The following is a 6,686-nucleotide window of genomic DNA, read 5'->3' as shown; positions in this document are numbered from 1 at the left end:
GACAAACATAGTATGCATACTTGGTGTATGACATGACTAGTGTTTAGAAAACATAGTGTACATGCTTGGAGCATGGGACAACTATTGTTTTAAATTCAAGTATAAAGTTGATAAAACCGAAACAATGAATAATGAGTAATCAGTATGGTGATAAATAAAAGTGTTTATTTATATTCATAGGGTTTGATACCATATTTGATTCATTTATTCTTGTGTTTCACTTTGCATGTTTTGACTTCCAGAATAACTAAGTCGCTCTTCCTGAATGATTAAGTTATTCAAATCATCCACAGTCGGTCATATGTTGGAAGTAGATATGAATCAAGACTGTCATGGGTTGGTTTGTAGAGGTCCAAGTTGGTGGACAAAGTGGTGCTACAACACTCATGAGTGCTCATAAGTTCTGAGTATTGGATTCAACCCGCGCTCATTTGAATCACTTCATGGATTTTATCACGAGTGATCATGAGACGATAATATCTTATATTCTTCAAACCTAGAGATATGAGTTGTTACTATGAGTTGGTTATACATTGATTGCACGAAAACGCATTGGTAACTCGATGTTATAAAATGTGCCTTTGTGTATGATTCAACAAGTAGTAGAACAAGCCTATTGAGTCGAAGTTTATCCATTCCTTTTACCTTCGGGATAAAAGCGATATCTGTGGGCCCCTCGATGATTTAAAGATGATATATGTGAGTGCTTGGCCAAGCCAGGACTGATTTGATTTGTTCAATCAGTCAGTCATCATGAATCGCAAAATCGGGAAACAACAAATGGACAGAGAGAATGATTGATAATCCATGTCTCAGTCCATATGATATCTAGAATGGAGGAATATATGATCCCTTATCTAATGGACAAGTCATTGACAAAGTTCAGAGTTCATCGACAAGGTCAGAGTTCGACAGAAGCTTTTGAGAGCTACGATTGCTGATCCGTTCCTGAAGTCATACGCAATAATAGTTTTAGACTTATCCAAGTGGGAGACTGTTGGATTAATGTCTAAGTCCATAACTATAATTGGTAAGACTTGACCCGACCCGGCATGGTCCATTTGGGTTGCATGGCATCATGCATTTGGATAGACTATAATGAGAGAAATAACACTTAAGGTTGGTTAATATATTATAAGTTCTAATATATTAATAAGGTTATTTAATTAGTATTGATCAAGAATTAATTTGGAATTAATTAAGTGATCAAAAGGAGACTAATTAAATATATGGGTTGATTGTGTAAATCATTCATTCTTATATATGTGGGCTTGTGATCCAAGATTCCTTATGTTGGACTAAGTCCATGGGGTGACCCATGGATACTCCATGGAGGTTAAAATCCATGGAGCATAAGGAATGGGTAAAGTTATGAGTTACATGGTGTAACCCTAATAGCCACCATATAAAAGAATCCCATGGCTCAAGAAATCGTGCACTAATGTGTGAGTGTGAGGGCTAGACGATTTCAAGGAGTGTTCAAGTTTCTCTCAAGTTATTCCAAGTGTATTTGGTGTTGTGTGAACCATTTAAGGTGTCACACTTGGGGCACTAGGCACTCAAGCTTCATGAATACATTCTACATCAAAGAGGTATGTATTCTATCCTGTTATATTTATTATTTTGTATGCTAGATTAGGATAATACCTTGGATGTTCATAATTGTATGTATAATAGAGAAAACATAGATCCAAGGTATTTAGGGTTGCATGTACACTTAGGAGTGTTAGAATGCTCATAACCCAACAAAACTACTATGGCAGTGTTCAGGGCGAAGAAGTTCACTCAGCGAACTGGAAAGAATAACCGGGGAGTGAATGTGGATAAGAAAGTGGGCTTCAACAAGAGCAAGCTGTGGTGTTACAACTGTCACGAGGCAGGTCATTTTGCTCGTGAGTGCACCAAGACAAGAGTGGAGAATAATGCTGAGAGGGCTTTGGTTCCAACTGGAGACAACAGAGAAGCGCCTCTGAATAATGAGAATGCTATGGTGGCACAACAGTTTTCGTGGGTAGATCAGATGCAGGCTCTCAATATTACTGAAGATGGAAGAGCTAATCTTGCCCATATTGAAGATGGTGAGGATGCTGATCTGGATGAGGAGAAGATGACGGAGTTGCAGTTTGCTTTCATGGTCTCCACCACTCCTACCACCAAAGAGGTTAGTGAAGTTTCATGCTCTAAATCTTGCGTAGATAAGGTTAATAAATATCGTGAGCATAATGATTTATTAGTTAGAGAGGTTTTTGATCTTAAAAATGAAATCTATGAAATTAATAAAGTAAACAAGCCTCTTAAAGAAAAACTAGATGCTCAAAATAAAGATTTGATTAGGATTAGGGAGGAATATAACACCAAATGTGTTCACCATCGTTATGCCAAAGAGGAAATTGTCAAAGTAACTGCCAAACTTGATGCGTTAAAAGCTAAATTTAAAGATGTTGAATTTAACTTTAAGAAATTTGATGTGTCAAGTGAGATAGTTGAATCTATGATAGAAAAACAATTGAAATGGAAATATAACCAGAAAAATGGCTTAGGGTATCATAGTGTTCCACCTCCTTTTAATGATAATTATGTTTCTGCCTCTGAGACTACAGAAATAGAAAAAACTGCTCAATATGGCCAGCCCCCTACATCAAATGCAATTAAGACTGAACAATCTGGCTGTCACACCCTGAAACCGAAGGCGGAAACGTTCCGGGGAGGAGTGACGTCATGCGTAGTATCACAACAGTTGTATAGCAAGCATAGTAAACACAACCATTACATTATCATATGAATATTTACATTGTTCAAAAACTTGGTTTATACATATCAGTATATAGCAAAAGTAAAGACATGACTCCAAGTTGCTCCGTCTTCTCCAAAAGTTGACTGAAATACCTGTCTATGGTTGCCCTGAGAATACAAGCAGTTTTAGAAATATCAGCATAAAGCTGGTGAGTTCATAAGCGGTTGATTCTGGTGAAAGAAATGTTTCCTTTGTTTTTTACGAAAAGTTATTTCCCAAGAAAATCCCATATTTTCTTATGAAAGCAGTTTGGTTATCCATTTGTTAAACAGCCTGTTTATGAAAGGTTATGTTATCCCAGGAAAACCCTATGTTTTCCTTCAAAGTTGGTGGTTGGTTATCGGTTCCGAAAAGAAGTGTACAAGTATCTACCATACTTGTATCGTTAGGTGTAGTTTCCCTGAAAAGCTCTGTTACTCCCAGTGAGATGTATTAGCTTTATTATGTACATAAAACTAATAAGTAAGTAGTGAACTAATTCCTAAGGGTATTACTGGTACCCTCTAGTAATCAAAACGGTTATTACTTTGAGGCTAGTTCACTAGGTTCATTATTACCAAAAGTAAATCTCCATTAGCTAAGTTGCGAGTTCTATAACCATACATTAAACTGGATATGACACGTAACGGTGGCCAGTATCTTTTATGACTTTTGTCACCCGTAGACCTGTCGGTCCCACTGTAGCTAGCAGCGAGGTGCGGGGTAGTCAGTCCCGTATAGATCTATACACAACAGTCACGCTCTCCCTCCAGGAGATTCTGGTTATAGGGATAGTCCTACACTCGCGTATTCCGGTGGAGTGTTACCAAGGACGTGTCTCCAATCTTAAGATAACGAATTTACAAGTAATAATATGGAAAAATCTTGTTTATGGTTGGCATGAATCCTTTGTAAAAATATGACATTTTATGATAAGATTCACAAGTTTCCTTGCTTTAGTTTTGAGAAACTGTTTCTACGTGTGATTTCTTAATCGGTTGTAAAACGGTTTTCTGTGTTAAAAGCATGCTGAACATGTAAGTATTTCATAAGAAATAATAACTTTTGGGTACAAGTTTCCTTGTATTTTTGCTTGTATTCCCCCCTGAAAACATGAAAACTCGGTAAAAAGGTGTAGGGGTATGAACTCACCGTTTATCGTAGGATCCGAAAGCACAATTGGTCACGATGGTTCGAGAGTCAACCGATGTTTCGCACACGAGTGGATCCTATTAACATGTGATAACACATATATGATTACACTTAGGTTGTATAGCCACTATTTGACACATGGACACATCTTAGGGACATGAAAACACTTAGAATTAGGTGTTACAAACACCTATTGAAGTCCCCAATGAGTGTAGGGCTTTAGAATTGAGTGTAAGGCCACCAAACATGACTTTTATGTATGTGAGGCCAGGTGTGCGGCCAGGGTGTGCGGCCAGACTGCGTGTGCGGTTGCACACAGGAGTGTGCGGCCGTACAGAGGGTGTGTGCGGCCGTACACAGGAGTGTGCGGCCGTACACTCCTCGTTTCGTCCGAAATGTCGTTTTGTGTGTGTGTGCGGCCACCTTATGAAGGTGTGCGGCCGTACACCTTCAAAGGATTAAGAACACGAAGAACACACGAAGAACACTATGAGTTTTAAGCTTAGATTAAAGTGTCTTACCACTATAACGAGCTGAATGATGAAGTGGTTCACATTTTTGAGGCCTTTTGAGTGTTCTTGGATGAACTTTTTAGAGAGAGAAAGTAGTGAGAGAAAGTAGAGAGAGGGAGTAGGGTGCAGCCAAAAGAGTAAAGGATTGAATGAAGGGGTCTCCTCCAATATATGGGGTTGGGTGTGAGGCTGGAGGGTGTGTGCGGTTGGGTGTGCGGCTGGCTGGCCGCACACGCGGGTGTGCGGCCGCACACACCTTCTTTGGTGTGTTTGGCCCGATTTTGTGATGCTACACACTTTCTAACCCCTCTTAAGACTCATATCTAGGTTATACTAAGCCTAGAATGCTCATATAGACCCACAATTTCGTTATAAGATAGCAAAATGAAGGCTAACTTTAATAGAAATGAAAAACGTACAAGTTAGAAATTTTGGGTTGTCACATCATCCCCCCGTTAGAGGGAATTTCGTCCCGAAATTCAGACAGAATACAAATCAGGAACTAGCGAAAGAGATACGGATACTTCTGTTTCATCTAATCTTCGCGCTCCCAAGTTAATTCAGGTCCCCGCTTGGCATTCCAGCGAACCTTCACTATCGGGATGCGACTTTGTTTCGTTCGTTTGATCTCTCTATCCATGATTTCGATTGGTTCTTCCACAAAGTTTAGATTCTCGTTGATTTCAATCTCATCGAGAGGGATAGTAAGAGTCTCGTCGGATAAGCACTTCTTAAGGTTCGAGACGTGGAAGACGGGATGAATGTTACTAAGCTCTTGAGGTAATCGGAGTTTGTAGGCTACAGGACCGATCCTGGCGAGGATCTCGAATGGTCCTATGTACCTCGGGTTTAGCTTTCCACGCTTTCCGAAGCGTATCATGCCTTTCCAGGGTGAGACTTTTAACAGGACATGGTCTCCCACCTGGAATTCCAAGGGTTTTCGTCGTTTATCGGCGTAACTCTTTTGTCTATCTCGTGAGGCTTTCAATCGTTCTCGGATTTGTACGATCTTTTCTGTGGTTTCGCCGATGATTTCTGGACCAATGAGATTGCTGTCAGGGACTTGTCCCTTGGCAAGCTGCGTGTCACCCACCTCAGCCCAGCACAGAGGGGATCTGCACTTGCGGCCATAGAGGGCTTCGAAGGGTGCAACCTTGATGCTGGTGTGGTAACTGTTGTTGTAGGAAAACTCAACCAAAGGAAGATGAGTGTCCCATGACGCGCCGAAATCGATGACGCAGGCTCTCAACATATCTTCCAATGTCTGAATCGTTCTCTCATTCTGTCCATCTGTTTGGGGAAGATAAGCTGTACTCATGTCCAACTTAGTTCCAAGAGCCTTCTGTAAGGACTGCCAAAATCTAGAAGTGAATCTGCTATCCCGATCGGAGATAATGGACACAGGTACACCGTGCAGTCGGACTATCTCTTGGATGTAGGTTCGTGTCAGCCTCTCCATTTTGAAGCTTTCTTTGATTGGCAGGAAGTGAGCGGATTTAGTCAGTCGATCGACTACCACCCAAATGGCGTCGTACCCACTCGGAGATTTGGGTAGTTTGGTGATGAAATCCATAGTAATCCTCTCCCACTTCCATTCGGGAATTTCTGGCTGTTGGAGTAGACTAGAGGGTTTCTGATATTCGATCTTCACTTTGGCGCAAGTCAGACACTTGCCCACGAATGTAGCAATCTTCGCTTTCATGTTTGGCCACCAATATAACTTCTTGAGATCGAGGTACATCTTGTCCGAACCTGGGTGAACGGAGTATCTGGTCTTGTGAGCTTCGTTCATTACAACCTCTCTGTAACCACCGAACTTTGGGGTCCAGATTCGGTTCATGAAATAATAGACTCCGTCTCCCTTGATCTCTAGTTTCTTATCCATTCCTCTTAAGGCTTCACCCGACATGTTCCATGGTTTTAAGGCTTCCAGCTGAGCCTCCTTGATTTGCGCGGATAAATGGGAATGAATAGTTATGGTCAGTGCCTTCACTTTGCGACCTGAATACTCTTTTCGTCTGAGGGCATCTGCCACCACATTGGCCTTGCCGGGATGGTAGCGGATTTCACACTCATAATCGCTGAGTAGCTCGACTCAACGCCGTTGTCGCATGTTCAGCTCCTTCTGGTCGAAGATGTGTTGTAGACTTTTATGGTCAGTGAAGATAGTGCACTTGGTTCCATAGAGATAATGTCTCCATATCTTCAGTGCAAAGACCACTGCTCCCAATTCTAGGTCGTGCGTCGTG

This window comes from Lactuca virosa, chromosome 6 (assembly GCF_052849685.1).
Source record: "Lactuca virosa cultivar CGN04683 chromosome 6, Lactuca_virosa_CGN04683_v6, whole genome shotgun sequence".
Classification (NCBI taxonomy): Eukaryota; Viridiplantae; Streptophyta; class Magnoliopsida; order Asterales; family Asteraceae; genus Lactuca; species Lactuca virosa.
Note: the sequence above shows the minus strand (reverse complement) of the source record.